This window comes from Eucyclogobius newberryi, unplaced genomic scaffold, assembly GCF_026437365.1.
Source record: "Eucyclogobius newberryi isolate DKJ021-1_F unplaced genomic scaffold, fEucNew1.0.hap1 SCAF_6, whole genome shotgun sequence".
Taxonomy (NCBI): domain Eukaryota; kingdom Metazoa; phylum Chordata; class Actinopteri; order Gobiiformes; family Gobiidae; genus Eucyclogobius; species Eucyclogobius newberryi.
Window position 1 is genome coordinate 39,301,477 of NW_027316278.1, and position 18,365 is coordinate 39,319,841.

An 18,365-nucleotide genomic window follows, 5' to 3' on the forward strand; every position below is an offset into this window, starting at 1 on the left:
GGAGGGGGGAGAGGAGGGGGGAGAGGAGGAGGGGGGAGAGGAGGGGATGAGGAGGGGGGAGAGGAGGGGGGAGAGGAGGGGTAAGAGAGGAGGGGGGAGAGGAGGGGTAAGAGAGGAGGGGGAAGAGGAGGCGTAAGAGGAGGGGGGAGAGGATGGGGAAGAGGAGGGGGATGAGGAGGGGGGAGAGAGGAGGGGGAAGAGGAGGCGGGAGAGGAGGGGGGAGAGGAGGGGGAGAGGAGGGGGGAGAGAGGAGGGGGGGAAGAGGAGGCGGGAGAGGAGGGGAAGAGGAGGCGGGAGAGGAGGGGGAAGAGGAGGGGATGAGGAGGGGGAGAGGAGGGGGAAGAGGAGGGGGGAGAGGAGGGGATGAGGAGGGGGGAGAGGAGGGGGGAGAGAGGAGGGGGAAGAGGAGGCGTAAGAGGAGGGGGAAGAGGAGGCGTAAGAGGAGGGGGAAGAGGAGGGGGGAGAGGAGGGGGATGAGGAGGGGGAAGAGGAGGGGGGAGAGGAGGGGATGAGGAGGGGGATGAGGAGGGGGATGAGGAGGGGGGAGAGAGGAGGGGGAAGAGGAGGCGGGAGAGGAGGGGGGAGAGAGGAGGGGGGAGTGAGGAGGGGGGGAGAGGAGGGGGAAGAGGAGGGGGAAGAGGAGGGGGGAGAGGAGGGGATGAGGAGGGGGAGAGGAGGGGGATGAGGAGGGGGAAGAGGAGGGGGGAGAGGAGGAGGGGGGAGAGGAGGGGATGAGGAGGGGGGAGAGGAGGGGGGAGAGGAGGGGTAAGAGGAGAGGGGAGAGGATGGGGAAGAGGAGGCGTAAGAGGAGGGGGAAGAGGAGGGGGGAGAGGTGGGGGAAGAGGAGGTGTAAGAGGAGGGGATGAGGAGGGGGATGAGGAGGGGGGAGAGGAGGGGGGAGAGAGGAGGGGGAAGAGGAGGCGTAAGAGGAGGGGGGAGAGGATGGGGAAGAGGAGGCGTAAGAGGAGGGGGGAGAGGTGGGGGAAGAGGAGGTGTAAGAGGAGGGGATGAGGAGGGGGATGAGGAGGGGGGAGAGGAGGGGGGAGAGAGGAGGGGGAAGAGGAGGCGGGAGAGGAGGGGTAAGAGGAGGGGATGAGGAGGGGGATGAGGAGGGGGGAGAGAGGAGGGGGAAGAGGAGGCGGGAGAGGAGGGGGGAGAGAGGAGGGGGAAGAGGAGGGGGAAGAGGAGGCGGGAGAGGAGGGGGAAGAGGAGGGGGAAGAGGAGGGGATGAGGAGGGGGGAGAGGAGGGGGAAGAGGAGGCGTAAGAGGAGGGGGAAGAGGAGGGGGGAGAGGTGGGGGAAGAGGAGGTGTAAGAGGAGGGGGAAGAGGAGGGGATGAGGAGGGGGAAGAGGAGGGGGATGAGGAGGGGGAGAGGAGGGGGGAGAGGAGGGGGAGAGAGGAGAGGAGGGGGGAGAGGAGGGGGAGAGAGGAGGGGGAAGAGGAGGCGTAAGAGGAGGGGGGAGAGGAGGGGGAGAGGAGGGGGGAGAGAGGAGGGGGAAGAGGAGGGGGAAGAGGAGGCAGGAGAGGAGGGGGGAGAGGAGGGGGGAGAGGTGGGGGAAGAGGAGGTGTAAGAGGAGGGGGAAGAGGAGGGGATGAGGAGGGGGAAGAGGAGGGGGATGAGGAGGGGAGAGGAGGGGGGGAGAGAGGAGGGGGAAGAGGAGGCGTAAGAGGAGGGGGGAGAGGAGGGGAGAGAGGAGGGGGGAGAGAGGAGGGGGAAGAGGAGGGGGAAGAGGAGGCGGGAGAGGAGGGGGGAGAGGAGGCGGGAGAGGAGGGGAGAGAGGAGGGGGGAGAGAGGAGGGGGAAGAGGAGGGGGAAGAGGAGGCGGGAGAGGAGGGGAAGAGGAGGGGGATGAGGAGGGGGGAGAGGAGGGGGGAGAGAGGAGGGGTAAGAGGAGGGGGAAGAGGAGGGGGGAGAGGTGGGGGAAGAGGAGGTGTAAGAGGAGGGGGAAGAGGAGGGGATGAGGAGGGGGAAGAGGAGGGGGGATGAGGAGGGGGGAGAGGAGGGGGGAGAGGAGGGGGGAGAGGAGGGGGAAGAGGAGGCGTAAGAGGAGGGGGGAGAGGAGGGGGAGAGGAGGGGGGAGAGGAGGGGGGAGAGAGGAGGGGGGGAAGAGGAGGCGGGAGAGGAGGGGGAAGAGGAGGCGGGAGAGGAGGGGGAAGAGGAGGGGATGAGGAGGGGGAGAGGAGGGGGAAGAGGAGGGGGGAGAGGAGGGGATGAGGAGGGGGGAGAGGAGGGGGGAGAGGAGGGGGGAGAGAGGAGGGGGAAGAGGAGGCGTAAGAGGAGGGGGGAGAGGAGGGGGAAGAGGAGGCGTAAGAGGAGGGGGAAGAGGAGGGGGGAGAGAGGAGGGGGGAGAGAGGAGGGGGAAGAGGAGGGGGAAGAGGAGGCGGGAGAGGAGGGGGGAGAGGAGGCGGGAGAGGAGGGGGGAGAGGAGGGGGGAGAGAGGAGGGGGGAGAGAGGAGGGGGAAGAGGAGGCGGAAGAGGAGGGGGAAGAGGAGGGGGAAGAGGAGGGGATGAGGAGGGGGGAGAGGAGGGGGGAGAGAGGAGGGGTAAGAGGAGGGGGAAGAGGAGGGGGGAGAGGTGGGGGAAGAGGAGGTGTAAGAGGAGGGGGAAGAGGAGGGGATGAGGAGGGGGAAGAGGAGGGGGGATGAGGAGGGGGGAGAGGAGGGGGGAGAGAGGAGGGGGAAGAGGAGGCGTAAGAGGAGGGGGGAGAGGAGGGGGAGAGGAGGGGGGAGAGGAGGGGGAGAGGAGGCGTAAGAGGAGGGGGAAGAGGAGGGAGGAGAGGAGGGGTAAGAGAGGAGGGGGGAGAGGAGGGGGGAGAGAGGAGGGGGGAGAGAGGAGGGGGAAGAGGAGGGGGAAGAGGAGGCGGGAGAGGAGGGGGGAGAGGAGGCGGGAGAGGAGGGGGGAGAGGAGGGGGGAGAGGAGGGGGGAGAGAGGAGGGGGGAGAGAGGAGGGGGAAGAGGAGGGGGAAGAGGAGGGGGGAGAGGTGGGGAAGAGGAGGTGTAAGAGGAGGGGGAAGAGGAGGGGATGAGGAGGGGGAAGAGGAGGGGGGATGAGGAGGGGGGAGAGGAGGGGGGAGAGAGGAGGGGGAGAGAGGAGGGGGAAGAGGAGGCGGGAGAGGAGGGGGAAGAGGAGGGGATGAGGAGGGGGAGAGGAGGGGGAAGAGGAGGGGGGAGAGGAGGGATGAGGAGGGGGGAGAGGAGGGGGGAGAGGAGGGGGGAGAGAGGAGGGGGAAGAGGAGGCGGGAGAGGAGGGGGAAGAGGAGGGGGGAGAGGAGGGATGAGGAGGGGGATGAGGAGGGGGGAGAGAGGAGGGGGAAGAGGAGGCGGGAGAGGAGGGGGAAGAGGAGGCGGGAGAGGAGGGGGAAGAGGAGGGGATGAGGAGAGGAGGGAGAGGAGGGGGAAGAGGAGGGGGAGAGGAGGGGATGAGGAGGGGGGAGAGGAGGGGGGAGAGGAGGGGGGAGAGAGGAGGGGGAAGAGGAGGCGGGAGAGGAGGGGGAAGAGGAGGGGGGAGAGGAGGGATGAGGAGGGGGATGAGGAGGGGGGAGAGAGGAGGGGGAAGAGGAGGCGGGAGAGGAGGGGGGAGAGGAGGGGGGAGAGGAGGGGGGAGAGAGGAGGGGGGGAAGAGGAGGCGGGAGAGGAGGGGGAAGAGGAGGGGGAAGAGGAGGCGGGAGAGGAGGGGGAAGAGGAGGGGGGAGAGGAGGGGATGAGGAGGGGGAGAGGAGGGGGAAGAGGAGGGGGGAGAGGAGGGGATGAGGAGGGGGGAGAGGAGGGGGGAGAGGAGGGGGGAGAGAGGAGGGGGAAGAGGAGGCGTAAGAGGAGGGGGGAGAGGAGGGGGAAGAGGAGGCGTAAGAGGAGGGGGAAGAGGAGGGGGGAGAGAGGAGGGGGGAGAGAGGAGGGGGAAGAGGAGGGGAAGAGGAGGCGGGAGAGGAGGGGGGAGAGGAGGCGGGAGAGGAGGGGGGAGAGGAGGGGGGAGAGAGGAGGGGGGAGAGAGGAGGGGGAAGAGGAGGCGGAAGAGGAGGGGGAAGAGGAGGGGAAGAGGAGGGGATGAGGAGGGGGGAGAGGAGGGGGGAGAGAGGAGGGGTAAGAGGAGGGGGAAGAGGAGGGGGGAGAGGTGGGGGAAGAGGAGGTGTAAGAGGAGGGGGAAGAGGAGGGGATGAGGAGGGGGAAGAGGAGGGGGGATGAGGAGGGGGGAGAGGAGGGGGGAGAGAGGAGGGGGAAGAGGAGGCGTAAGAGGAGGGGGGAGAGGAGGGGGGAGAGGAGGGGGGAGAGGAGGGGGAGAGGAGGCGTAAGAGGAGGGGGAAGAGGAGGGAGGAGAGGAGGGGTAAGAGAGGAGGGGGGAGAGGAGGGGGGAGAGAGGAGGGGGGAGAGAGGAGGGGGAAGAGGAGGGGGAAGAGGAGGCGGGAGAGGAGGGGGGAGAGGAGGCGGGAGAGGAGGGGGGAGAGGAGGGGGGAGAGGAGGGGGGAGAGAGGAGGGGGAGAGAGGAGGGGGAAGAGGAGGGGGAAGAGGAGGGGGGAGAGGTGGGGGAAGAGGAGGTGTAAGAGGAGGGGGAAGAGGAGGGGATGAGGAGGGGGAAGAGGAGGGGGATGAGGAGGGGGGAGAGGAGGGGGGAGAGAGGAGGGGGAAGAGGAGGCGTAAGAGGAGGGGGGAGAGGAGGGGGGAGAGGAGGGGTAAGAGAGGAGGGGGAGAGGAGGCGTAAGAGGAGGGGGAAGAGGAGGGGGGAGAGGAGGGGGGAGAGGAGGGGTAAGAGAGGAGGGGGGAGAGGAGGGGGGAGAGGAGGGGTAAGAGAGGAGGGGGGAGAGGAGGCGTAAGAGGAGGGGGGAGAGGAGGGGGAAGAGGAGGCGTAAGAGGAGGGGGAAGAGGAGGGGGGAGAGGTGGGGGAAGAGGAGGTGTAAGAGGAGGGGGAAGAGGAGGGGATGAGGAGGGGGATGAGGAGGGGGATGAGGAGGGGGGAGAGGAGGGGGGAGAGGAGGGGGGAGAGAGGAGGGGGAAGAGGAGGCGGGAGAGGAGGGGGAAGAGGAGGGGGGAGAGGAGGGGATGAGGAGGGGGATGAGGAGGGGGAGAGAGGAGGGGGAAGAGGAGGCGGGAGAGGAGGGGGGAGAGGAGGGGGGAGAGGAGGGGGGAGAGAGGAGGGGGGGAAGAGGAGGCGGGAGAGGAGGGGGAGAAGAGGAGGCGGGAGAGGAGGGGGAAGAGGAGGGGATGAGGAGGGGGGAGAGGAGGGGGGAGAGAGGAGGGGGAAGAGGAGGCGTAAGAGGAGGGGGGAGAGGAGGGGGAAGAGGAGGCGTAAGAGGAGGGGGAAGAGGAGGGGGGAGAGGTGGGGGAAGAGGAGGTGTAAGAGGAGGGGATGAGGAGGGGGATGAGGAGGGGGGAGAGGAGGGGGGAGAGAGGAGGGGGAAGAGGAGGCGTAAGAGGAGGGGGGAGAGGATGGGGAAGAGGAGGCGTAAGAGGAGGGGGGAGAGGTGGGGGAAGAGGAGGTGTAAGAGGAGGGGATGAGGAGGGGGATGAGGAGGGGGGAGAGGAGGGGGGAGAGAGGAGGGGGAAGAGGAGGCGGGAGAGGAGGGGTAAGAGGAGGGGATGAGGAGGGGGATGAGGAGGGGGGAGAGAGGAGGGGGAAGAGGAGGCGGGAGAGGAGGGGGGAGAGAGGAGGGGAAGAGGAGGGGGAAGAGGAGGCGGGAGAGGAGGGGAAGAGGAGGGGGAAGAGGAGGGGATGAGGAGGGGGGAGAGGAGGGGGAAGAGGAGGCGTAAGAGGAGGGGGAAGAGGAGGGGGGAGAGGTGGGGAAGAGGAGGTGTAAGAGGAGGGGGAAGAGGAGGGGATGAGGAGGGGGAAGAGGAGGGGGATGAGGAGGGGGAGAGGAGGGGGGAGAGGAGGGGGAGAGAGGAGGGGGAAGAGGAGGCGTAAGAGGAGGGGGGAGAGGAGGGGGAGAGGAGGGGGAAGAGGAGGGGGAAGAGGAGGCAGGAGAGGAGGGGGGAGAGGAGGGGGGAGAGGTGGGGGAAGAGGAGGTGTAAGAGGAGGGGGAAGAGGAGGGGATGAGGAGGGGGAAGAGGAGGGGGATGAGGAGGGGGAGAGGAGGGGGGAGAGAGGAGGGGGAAGAGGAGGCGTAAGAGGAGGGGGGAGAGGAGGGGAGAGAGGAGGGGGGAGAGAGGAGGGGGAAGAGGAGGGGGAAGAGGAGGCGGGAGAGGAGGGGGGAGAGGAGGCGGGAGAGGAGGGGAGAGAGGAGGGGGGAGAGAGGAGGGGGAAGAGGAGGGGGAAGAGGAGGCGGGAGAGGAGGGGGAAGAGGAGGGGGATGAGGAGGGGGGAGAGGAGGGGGGAGAGAGGAGGGGTAAGAGGAGGGGGAAGAGGAGGGGGGAGAGGTGGGGGAAGAGGAGGTGTAAGAGGAGGGGGAAGAGGAGGGGATGAGGAGGGGGAAGAGGAGGGGGGATGAGGAGGGGGGAGAGGAGGGGGGAGAGGAGGGGGGAGAGGAGGGGGAAGAGGAGGCGTAAGAGGAGGGGGGAGAGGAGGGGGGAGAGGAGGGGGGAGAGGAGGGGGGAGAGAGGAGGGGGGGAAGAGGAGGCGGGAGAGGAGGGGAAGAGGAGGCGGGAGAGGAGGGGGAAGAGGAGGGGATGAGGAGGGGGAGAGGAGGGGGAAGAGGAGGGGGGAGAGGAGGGGATGAGGAGGGGGGAGAGGAGGGGGGAGAGGAGGGGGGAGAGAGGAGGGGGAAGAGGAGGCGTAAGAGGAGGGGGGAGAGGAGGGGGAAGAGGAGGCGTAAGAGGAGGGGGAAGAGGAGGGGGGAGAGAGGAGGGGGGAGAGAGGAGGGGGAAGAGGAGGGGGAAGAGGAGGCGGGAGAGGAGGGGGGAGAGGAGGCGGGAGAGGAGGGGGGAGAGGAGGGGGGAGAGAGGAGGGGGGAGAGAGGAGGGGGAAGAGGAGGCGGAAGAGGAGGGGGAAGAGGAGGGGGAAGAGGAGGGGATGAGGAGGGGGGAGAGGAGGGGGGAGAGAGGAGGGGTAAGAGGAGGGGGAAGAGGAGGGGGGAGAGGTGGGGGAAGAGGAGGTGTAAGAGGAGGGGGAAGAGGAGGGGATGAGGAGGGGGAAGAGGAGGGGGGATGAGGAGGGGGGAGAGGAGGGGGGAGAGAGGAGGGGGAAGAGGAGGCGTAAGAGGAGGGGGGAGAGGAGGGGGGAGAGGAGGGGGGAGAGGAGGGGGAGAGGAGGCGTAAGAGGAGGGGGAAGAGGAGGGAGGAGAGGAGGGGTAAGAGAGGAGGGGGGAGAGGAGGGGGGAGAGAGGAGGGGGGAGAGAGGAGGGGGAAGAGGAGGGGGAAGAGGAGGCGGGAGAGGAGGGGGGAGAGGAGGCGGGAGAGGAGGGGGGAGAGGAGGGGGGAGAGGAGGGGGGAGAGAGGAGGGGGGAGAGAGGAGGGGAAGAGGAGGGGGAAGAGGAGGGGGGAGAGGTGGGGGAAGAGGAGGTGTAAGAGGAGGGGGAAGAGGAGGGGATGAGGAGGGGGAAGAGGAGGGGGGATGAGGAGGGGGGAGAGGAGGGGGGAGAGAGGAGGGGGAGAGAGGAGGGGGAAGAGGAGGCGGGAGAGGAGGGGAAGAGGAGGGGATGAGGAGGGGGAGAGGAGGGGGAAGAGGAGGGGGGAGAGGAGGGGATGAGGAGGGGGGAGAGGAGGGGGGAGAGGAGGGGGGAGAGAGGAGGGGGAAGAGGAGGCGGGAGAGGAGGGGGAAGAGGAGGGGGGAGAGGAGGGGATGAGGAGGGGGATGAGGAGGGGGGAGAGAGGAGGGGGAAGAGGAGGCGGGAGAGGAGGGGGAAGAGGAGGCGGGAGAGGAGGGGAAGAGGAGGGGATGAGGAGGGGGAGAGGAGGGGGAAGAGGAGGGGGGAGAGGAGGGGATGAGGAGGGGGGAGAGGAGGGGGGAGAGGAGGGGGGAGAGAGGAGGGGGAAGAGGAGGCGGGAGAGGAGGGGGAAGAGGAGGGGGGAGAGGAGGGGATGAGGAGGGGGATGAGGAGGGGGGAGAGAGGAGGGGGAAGAGGAGGCGGGAGAGGAGGGGGGAGAGGAGGGGGGAGAGGAGGGGGGAGAGAGGAGGGGGGGAAGAGGAGGCGGGAGAGGAGGGGGAAGAGGAGGGGGAAGAGGAGGCGGGAGAGGAGGGGGAAGAGGAGGGGGAGAGGAGGGGATGAGGAGGGGGAGAGGAGGGGGAAGAGGAGGGGGGAGAGGAGGGGATGAGGAGGGGGAGAGGAGGGGGGAGAGGAGGGGGGAGAGAGGAGGGGGAAGAGGAGGCGTAAGAGGAGGGGGGAGAGGAGGGGGAAGAGGAGGCGTAAGAGGAGGGGGAAGAGGAGGGGGGAGAGAGGAGGGGGGAGAGAGGAGGGGGAAGAGGAGGGGAAGAGGAGGCGGGAGAGGAGGGGGGAGAGGAGGCGGGAGAGGAGGGGGGAGAGGAGGGGGGAGAGAGGAGGGGGGAGAGAGGAGGGGAAGAGGAGGCGGAAGAGGAGGGGGAAGAGGAGGGGGGAAGAGGAGGGGATGAGGAGGGGGGAGAGGAGGGGGGAGAGAGGAGGGGTAAGAGGAGGGGAAGAGGAGGGGGGAGAGGTGGGGGAAGAGGAGGTGTAAGAGGAGGGGGAAGAGGAGGGGATGAGGAGGGGGAAGAGGAGGGGGGATGAGGAGGGGGGAGAGGAGGGGGGAGAGAGGAGGGGGAAGAGGAGGCGTAAGAGGAGGGGGGAGAGGAGGGGGGAGAGGAGGGGGGAGAGGAGGGGGAGAGGAGGCGTAAGAGGAGGGGGAAGAGGAGGGAGGAGAGGAGGGGTAAGAGAGGAGGGGGAGAGGAGGGGGGAGAGAGGAGGGGGGAGAGAGGAGGGGGAAGAGGAGGGGGAAGAGGAGGCGGGAGAGGAGGGGGGAGAGGAGGCGGGAGAGGAGGGGGGAGAGGAGGGGGAGAGGAGGGGGGAGAGAGGAGGGGGGAGAGAGGAGGGGGAAGAGGAGGGGGAAGAGGAGGGGGGAGAGGTGGGGGAAGAGGAGGTGTAAGAGGAGGGGGAAGAGGAGGGGATGAGGAGGGGGAAGAGGAGGGGGGATGAGGAGGGGGGAGAGGAGGGGGGAGAGAGGAGGGGGAAGAGGAGGCGTAAGAGGAGGGGGGAGAGGAGGGGGGAGAGGAGGGGTAAGAGAGGAGGGGGAGAGGAGGCGTAAGAGGAGGGGGAAGAGGAGGGGGGAGAGGAGGGGGGAGAGGAGGGGTAAGAGAGGAGGGGGGAGAGGAGGGGGGAGAGGAGGGGTAAGAGAGGAGGGGGGAGAGGAGGCGTAAGAGGAGGGGGAGAGGAGGGGGAAGAGGAGGCGTAAGAGGAGGGGGAAGAGGAGGGGGGAGAGGTGGGGGAAGAGGAGGTGTAAGAGGAGGGGGAAGAGGAGGGGATGAGGAGGGGGATGAGGAGGGGGATGAGGAGGGGGGAGAGGAGGGGGGAGAGGAGGGGGGAGAGAGGAGGGGAAGAGGAGGCGGGAGAGGAGGGGGAAGAGGAGGGGGGAGAGGAGGGGATGAGGAGGGGATGAGGAGGGGGGAGAGAGGAGGGGGAAGAGGAGGCGGGAGAGGAGGGGGGAGAGGAGGGGGGAGAGGAGGGGGGAGAGAGGAGGGGGGGAAGAGGAGGCGGGAGAGGAGGGGGAAGAGGAGGCGGGAGAGGAGGGGGAAGAGGAGGGATGAGGAGGGGGGAGAGGAGGGGGGAGAGAGGAGGGGGAAGAGGAGGCGTAAGAGGAGGGGGGAGAGGAGGGGGAAGAGGAGGCGTAAGAGGAGGGGGAAGAGGAGGGGGGAGAGGTGGGGGAAGAGGAGGGGAAAGAGGAGGGGATGAGGAGGGGGAAGAGGAGGGGGATGAGGAGGGGGAAGAGGAGGGGGGAGAGGAGGGGATGAGGAGGGGATGAGGAGGGGGATGAGGAGGGGGGAAAGAGGAGGGGGAAGAGGAGGCGGGAGAGGAGGGGGGAGAGGAGGAGGGGGGAGAGGAGGGGATGAGGAGGGGGGAGAGGAGGGGGGAGAGGAGGGGTAAGAGAGGAGGGGGGAGAGGAGGGGGGAGAGGAGGGGTAAGAGAGGAGGGGGAAGAGGAGGCGTAAGAGGAGGGGGGAGAGGATGGGGAAGAGGAGGCGTAAGAGGAGGGGGAAGAGGAGGGGGGAGAGGTGGGGAAGAGGAGGTGTAAGAGGAGGGGATGAGGAGGGGGATGAGGAGGGGGGAGAGGAGGGGGGAGAGAGGAGGGGGAAGAGGAGGCGGGAGAGGAGGGGGAAGAGGAGGGGGGAGAGGAGGGGATGAGGAGGGGGATGAGGAGGGGGAGAGAGGAGGGGGAAGAGGAGGCGGGAGAGGAGGGGGGAGAGAGGAGGGGGGAGAGAGGAGGGGGAAGAGGAGGGGAAGAGGAGGCGGGAGAGGAGGGGGAAGAGGAGGGGGAAGAGGAGGGGATGAGGAGGGGGGAGAGGAGGGGGGAGAGAGGAGGGGTAAGAGAGGAGGGGGAAGAGGAGGCGGGAGAGGAGGGGGAGAGGAGGGGGGAGAGGAGGGGGAGAGAGGAGGGGGGGAAGAGGAGGGGGAAGAGGAGGGGATGAGGAGGGGGAAGAGGAGGGGGGAGGAGGGGGATGAGGAGGGGGGAGAGGAGGGGGGAGAGAGGAGGGGGAAGAGGAGGCGTAAGAGGAGGGGGGAGAGGAGGGGAAGAGGAGGCGTAAGAGGAGGGGGAAGAGGAGGGGGAGAGGTGGGGGAAGAGGAGGGGAAAGAGGAGGGGATGAGGAGGGGGAAGAGGAGGGGGATGAGGAGGGGGAAGAGGAGGGGGAGAGGAGGGGATGAGGAGGGGGATGAGGAGGGGGATGAGGAGGGGGGAAAGAGGAGGGGAAGAGGAGGCGGGAGAGGAGGGGGGAGAGGAGGAGGGGGGAGAGGAGGGGTTGAGGAGGGGGGAGAGGAGGGGGGAGAGGAGGGGTCAGAGAGGAGGGGGGAGAGGAGGGGGGAGAGGAGGGGTAAGAGAGGAGGGGGAAGAGGAGGCGTAAGAGGAGGGGGGAGAGGATGGGGAAGAGGAGGCGTAAGAGGAGGGGGAAGAGGAGGGGGGAGAGGTGGGGGAAGAGGAGGTGTAAGAGGAGGGGATGAGGAGGGGGATCGAGGAGGGGGGAGAGGAGGGGGGAGAGAGGAGGGGGAAGAGGAGGCGGGAGAGGAGGGGAAGAGGAGGGGGGAGAGGAGGGGATGAGGAGGGGGATGAGGAGGGGGAGAGAGGAGGGGGAAGAGGAGGCGGGAGAGGAGGGGGGAGAGAGAGGGGGGAGAGAGGAGGGGGAAGAGGAGGGGGAAGAGGAGGCGGGAGAGGAGGGGGAAGAGGAGGGGGAAGAGGAGGGGATGAGGAGGGGGGAGAGGAGGGGGGAGAGAGGAGGGGTAAGAGAGGAGGGGGGAGAGGAGGGGGAAGAGGAGGCGTAAGAGGAGGGGGAAGAGGAGGGGGGAGAGGTGGGGGAAGAGGAGGTGTAAGAGGAGGGGGAAGAGGAGGGGATGAGGAGGGGGAAGAGGAGGGGGATGAGGAGGGGGGAGAGGAGGGGGGAGAGGAGGGGGGAGAGAGGAGGGGGAAGAGGAGGCGTAAGAGGGGAGGGGGGAGAGGAGGGGAGAGAGGAGGGGGGAGAGAGGAGGGGGAAGAGGAGGCGGGAGAGGAGGGGGAAGAGGAGGGGGATGAGGAGGGGGGAGAGGAGGGGGGAGAGAGGAGGGGTAAGAGGAGGGGGAAGAGGAGGGGGGAGAGGTGGGGGAAGAGCAGGTGTAAGAGGAGGGGATGAGGAGGGGGAAGAGGAGGGGGGATGAGGAGGGGGGAGAGGAGGGGGGAGAGGAGGGGGAAGAGGAGGCGTAAGAGGAGGGGGGAGAGGAGGGGGGAGAGGAGGGGTAAGAGAGGAGGGGGAAGAGGAGGGGGAAGAGGAGGGGATGAGGAGGGGGAAGAGGAGGGGGGATGAGGAGGGGGGAGAGGAGGGGGGAGAGGAGGGGGAAGAGGAGGCGTAAGAGGAGGGGGGAGAGGAGGGGGGAGAGGAGGGGTAAGAGAGGAGGGGGAGAGGAGGCGTAAGAGGAGGGGGAAGAGGAGGGGGGAGAGGAGGGGGGAGAGGAGGGGTAAGAGAGGAGGGGGGAGAGGAGGGGGGAGAGGAGGGGTAAGAGAGGAGGGGGGAGAGGAGGCGTAAGAGGAGGGGGGAGAGGAGGGGGAAGAGGAGGCGTAAGAGGAGGGGGAAGAGGAGGGGGGAGAGGTGGGGGAAGAGGAGGTGTAAGAGGAGGGGGAAGAGGAGGGGATGAGGAGGGGGATGAGGAGGGGGATGAGGAGGGGGGAGAGGAGGGGGGAGAGAGGAGGGGGAAGAGGAGGCGGGAGAGGAGGGGGAAGAGGAGGGGGGAGAGGAGGGGATGAGGAGGGGGATGAGGAGGGGGGAGAGAGGAGGGGGAAGAGGAGGCGGGAGAGGAGGGGGGAGAGGAGGGGGGAGAGGAGGGGGGGAAGAGGAGGCGGGAGAGGAGGGGGAAGAGGAGGGGGAAGAGGAGGGGGAAGAGGAGGGGGGAGAGGAGGGGATGAGGAGGGGGAGAGGAGGGGGAAGAGGAGGGGGGAGAGGAGGGGATGAGGAGGGGGGAGAGGAGGGGGGAGAGGAGGGGGGAGAGAGGAGGGGGAAGAGGAGGCGTAAGAGGAGGGGGGAGAGGAGGGGGAAGAGGAGGCGTAAGAGGAGGGGGAAGAGGAGGGGGGAGAGGTGGGGGAAGAGGAGGGGGATGAGGAGGGGGAAGAGGAGGGGGGAGAGGAGGGGATGAGGAGGGGGAGAGGAGGGGGAAGAGGAGGGGGATGAGGAGGGGGAAGAGGAGGGGGGAGAGGAGGAGGGGGGAGAGGAGGGGATGAGGAGGGGGATGAGGAGGGGGAAGAGGAGGCGGGAGAGGAGGGGGGAGAGGAGGGGGATGAGGAGGGGGAAGAGGAGGGGGAGAGGAGGGGATGAGGAGGGGGATGAGGAGGGGGATGAGGAGGGGGGAGAGAGGAGGGGGAAGAGGAGGCGGGAGAGGAGGGGGGAGAGGAGGGGGAAGAGGAGGGGGAAGAGGAGGGGGGAGAGGAGGGGGGAGAGGAGGGGATGAGGAGGGGGAGAGGAGGGGGAAGAGGAGGGGGAAGAGGAGGGGGGAGAGGAGGGGAAGAGGAGGGGGAAGAGGAGGGGGGAGAGGAGGAGGGGGAGAGGAGGGGATGAGGAGGGGGGAGAGGAGGGGGAGAGGAGGGGATGAGGAGGGGGGAGAGAGGAGGGGGAAGAGGAGGCGGGAGAGGAGGCGGGAGAGGAGGGGGGAGAGGAGGCGTAAGAGGAGGGGGGAGAGGAGGGGGAAGAGGAGGTGTAAGAGGAGGGGGAAGAGGAGGCGCAAGAGGAGGCGGGAGAGGAGGGGGATGAGGAGGGGGGAGAGGAGGGGGATGAGGAGGGGGGAGAGGAGGGGGAAGAGGAGGGGGAAGAGGAGGCGGGAGAGGAGGGGGATGAGGAGGGGGAAGAGGAGGGGGATGAGGAGGGGGAAGAGGAGGGGGATGAGGAGGGGGATGAGGAGGGGGGAGAGGAGGGGGAAGAGGAGGGGGAAGAGGAGGCGGAAGAGGAGGGGGAAGAGGAGGGGGGAGAGGAGGGGGAAGAGGAGGGGGGAGAGGAGGCGGAAGAGGAGGGGGAAGAGGAGGGGGGAGAGGAGGGGGAAGAGGAGGGGGGAGAGGAGGGGAAGAGGAGGGGGGAGAGGAGGGGATGAGGAGGGGGATGAGGAGGGGGGAGAGGAGGCGTAAGAGGAGGGGGGAGAGGAGGGGGAAGAGGAGGCGTAAGAGGAGGGGGGAGAGGAGGGGGAAGAGGAGGTGTAAGAGGAGGGGGAAGAGGAGGCGCAAGAGGAGGCGGGAGAGGAGGGGGATGAGGAGGGGGGAGAGGAGGGGGATGAGGAGGGGGAAGAGGAGGGGGATGAGGAGGGGGGAGAGAGGAGGGGGGAGAGGAGGGGGAAGAGGAGGGGGGAGAGAGGAGGTGTATGAGGAGGGGGATGAGGAGGGGGGAGAGGAGGGGGAAGAGGAGGCGCAAGAGGAGGCGGGAGAGGAGGGGGATGAGGAGGGGGAAGAGGAGGGGGAAGAGGAGGGGGGGAGAGGAGGGGGAAGAGGAGGGGGGAGAGGAGGGGGGAGAGGAGGGGGGGAGAGGAGGAGGAAGAAATCTGTGGGTAATAATGAACTCAGACTTATATTTTAACAGCCAAATCAATAACATCAGCAGCTTTTTACCATCTAAAAAACATTGCCAAAAATATAGTGTCTAAACCAGACTTGGAGAGACTTCTCCATGCGTTTGTCTCCAGTAGATTAGACTGTAACGGCCGCTCACTGGCCTCTCCAAACGAGCTGTAAAACAGCTGCAGTTCATCCAGAACGCTGCTGCTCGGGTCCTGACTAGAACCAGGAAGTACCATCACATTAGTCCTGACTAGAACCAGGAAGTACCATCACATTAGTCCTGTTCTCAGGTCTCTGCACTGCCCCCTGTGGCTCAGAGAATAGACTTTAAAGCAGCTCTGCTTGTGTACAAGTCTCTCCATGGCCTAGCACCAAAGTACATCTTGGACATGCTAGTGACTAAACATGGACCGGCCTCCTGCTGGTGCCAGAGTCAGGACTAAACATGGACCGGCCTCCTGCTGGTGCCAGAGTCAGGACTAAACATGGACCGGCCTCCTGCTGGTGCCAGAGTCAGGACTAAACATGGACCGGCCTCCTGCTGGTGCCAGAGTCAGGACTAAACATGGACCGGCCTCCTGCTGGTGCCAGAGTCAGGACTAAACATGGACCGGCCTCCTGCTGGTGCCAGAGTCAGGACTAAACATGGACCGGCCTCCTGCTGCTCGTTTGGAGAGACCAGTGATCAGGCCGTTACAGTCTAATCTACTGGAGACAAACACATGGAGAAGTCTCTCTAAATCTGGTTTAGACACTATATTTTTGATTTTGGAAATGTTTTTTAGATGGTAAAAAAGCTGCTGATTTGATGTGGCTGTTAAAATATAAGTCTGAGTCCATTATCACCCCCAGATTTCAAACTTGATTCGTAGGTTTTACAGCGAGACTCTGGAGGTGACGCTAACACTTTCTCATTGTTTCTGATGATTTCAGTCTTGTCTGAGTTCAGCTGGAGAAAGTTGTTTTGCCTCCACAAACTGATCTGTTGGATGCAGTGACAGAGTGAATCTACTGGTCCATATTCACCTGCCGATAGTGAAACATAGATCTGAGTGTCGTCTGCATCATTGTGATAGGACACATTTTCACTGCGTATCAACTGACCTAACGGCAGCATGTAGAGGTTGAACAGAAGGGGACCCAGGACTGACCCTTGGGGCACTCCACAGGTCAGGGTCATGTGGTCTGAGACACAGCTACCAATTTCAACAAAGTACTTCCTTCTTCCAGATAGGACCTTAACCAGTTTAAGGCGGGCCAGTGATGCCCACCCAGTCCTCTGGTCTCTGTAAGAGGATCCCATGATGAACAGTGTCAAATGCAGCATCAGATCTAACAGAATTAAGACTGAGGCTTTGCCCGTGTCAGTGTTCAGGAGGATGTCATTTGTCACCTTGACAAGAGCAGTCTCAGTGCTGTGATGAGGTCTAAAACCTGACTGAAAAACATCAAATGAGTTGTTTATTAAGAGGAAATCTGTGACTGTTGTAAACAACCTTTAACCCTAAACTGGTTAAGGTCCTATCTGGAAGACAGGAAGTACTTTGTTGAAATTGGTAGCTGTGTCTCAGACCCCATGACCCTGACCTGTGGAGTGCCCCAAGGGTCAATCCTGGGTCCCCTTCTGTTCATCCTCAACATGCTGCCGTTAGATCAGTTGATACGCAGTGAAAGTGTGTCACACAATGATGCAGACGACACTCAGATCTATTTTTCACTAATAGCGGGTGAATATGGAATACGTGGATCCACTCACTGCATCCAACAGGAGCGGACGTTAGAGAGGTGGTTAGCACGGCCCTACGTGATCAAATGGGATCCGACGTAAAGGAGTCAAACGAGGAAGGAGCAGGTGGAGCACACATTGGTGAGGCTTGGCAGCAAATATCAAACACTACAGATGAGCTGCTGTGGGCTGTGGGCTGAGGCAGTGGCACTGCGGAAGGAGGTCAAGCATATGAAAAGTGGATCCTGGTTCTCCCAGAAACAATATCAGACTTAAAATAATGAAGATTGTCTTGAGAAGGTCATTCCTAACCTAATTTCGGGCTCAAGAGTTGCAATCCCCCCATTACAATAGAAAGAGCTTATCGCCTTGTAGTTCCTGTGTTTGTGTGTTGTGGTCGACCTGAGAGTTTAAAGCCAATCAAAAATTATTAATGGTAAAATATTTAATAACATATTTAGCCTAATGGCATCGGAGGTTTTACATGTGGCATCCTTTGACTTTAACAGCATATTGAACCCAATCACCCTTTTGAACACAGTTTTGAGTTTTGAATGTGAATATATATATATATATATATATATATATATATATATATATATATATATATATATATATATATATCTATATATATATATATATATAAAATAGAAACGTAGATCGGCTGGCCCAAACTCCAGAACAGTAGGTGGCGATAAAGCCACTTAAAGCTGCCAGAAAAGCAGCAGAAGAAGAAAAGGAGGCGCTCGGTGGTCACGCGGTTAGTCTCACCCCGGAACAACAAGATGGCGGCTTTGGAGCAGCTGAGGGTGAGTCTGGACCAAAACACTGCATATTTCTCTCTGGATTCTCCTTTATTTCACCTCTACCTTCAAGCAAAGACTACATATTATGTTTACGCTTTTGGTGTTATATTCTAAGATTGTAAAATATCCAAAACGAGCGTGTTTACATGTTGTATTTGTCCCAAAGCTAACTGATCTAAGAGTGCTTTTTCATGCCTTCTGTCTATATCACATTCATAAATCATAAAGTAACTATGCAGCGTTTCATGTGTGAATGCACTTTACTGTTTGACGTGGGCTGAGAACACGCGGCTCCTTCACATTTGTAGAATCTACAAAAGTTCCTCTCCTGCACAGCGAGTCTTTCTACTGCCGTAAAATGCGCGGGGATTAGCTTTCAACTCCATACAATCTATTGTCGTAAAGGATCCATACAATCTAATGTCTTAAAGGATCCATACAATTTAATGTAAAGGATCCATACAATCTAATGTCGTAAAGGATCCATACAATCTAATGTCTTAAAGGATCCATACAATCTAATGTAAAGGATCCATACAATCTAATGTCTTAAAGGATCCATACAATCTAATGTAAAGGATCCATACAATCTAATGTCGTAAAGGATCCATACAATCTAATGTAAAGGATCCATACAATCTAATGTCGTAAAGGATCCATACAATCTAATGTCTTAAAGGATCCATACAATCTAATGTCTTAAAGGATCCATACAATCTAAGGTCTTAAAGGATCCATACAATCTAATGTCTTAAAGGATCCATACAATCTAATGTCGTAAAGGATCCATACAATCTAATGTCTTAAAGGATCCATACAATCTAATGTCGTAAAGGATCCATACAATCTAAGGTCTTAAAGGATCCATACAATCTAAGGTCTTAAAGGATCCATACAATCTAATGTCGTAAAGGATCCATACAATCTAATGTCTTAAAGGATCCATACAATCTAAGGTCTTAAAGGATCCATACAATCTAATGTCGTAAAGGATCCATACAATCTAATGTCTTAAAGGATCCATACAATCTAATGTCGTAAAGGATCCATACAATCTAATGTCGTAAAGGATCCATACAATCTAATGTCTTAAAGGATCCATACAATCTAAGGTCTTAAAGGATCCATACAATCTAATGTCGTAAAGGATCCATACAATCTAATGTCTTAAAGGATCCATACAATCTAATGTCGTAAAGGATCCATACAATCTAAGGTCTTAAAGGATCCATACAATCTAATGTCGTAAAGGATCCATACAATCTAATGTCTTAAAGGATCCATACAATCTAATGTCGTAAAGGATCCATACAATCTAATGTCTTAAAGGATCCATACAATCTAAGGTCGTAAAGGATCCATACGATCTAACGTCTTAAAGGATCCATACAATCTAATGTAAAGGATCCATACGATCTAATGTCTTAAAGGATCCATACAATCTAAGGTCTTAAAGGATCCATACAATCTAAGGTCTTAAACGATCCATACAATCTAAAGTCTTAAAGGATCCATACAATCTAAGGTCTTAAAGGATCCATACAATCTAAGGTCTTAAAGGAAGACTTTGTCCGAATAACGGATAATAATAATAACATTGAGTTTTTTCATTATGTAAAATGTTGGTGACTGAAGTCTTCTAGATCGAGAATGTTCAGTGAATAACGTGTTTTAATAACGTTCAGATTTTTTTAATGTGTGTTTAGTATTGTTATTATCACATTATCAAAATTACATTTTTAATATGCAA

At 61.9% G+C, this 18,365-nt stretch overlaps 1 protein-coding gene across 1 annotated transcript in view; it reads left to right on the forward strand.

Moving 5' to 3' along the window:
- The first annotated feature begins 16,574 nt into the window (after positions 1-16,574).
- Positions 16,575-18,365, forward strand: part of pias2 (protein inhibitor of activated STAT, 2) — a 44,454-nt gene continuing 42,663 nt past the window's right edge. The window contains exon 1 of the mRNA XM_072433279.1: positions 16,575-16,618. The gene's annotated coding sequence lies outside the window, so the exon portion shown is untranslated. The remainder of the gene's footprint in view (positions 16,619-18,365) is intronic.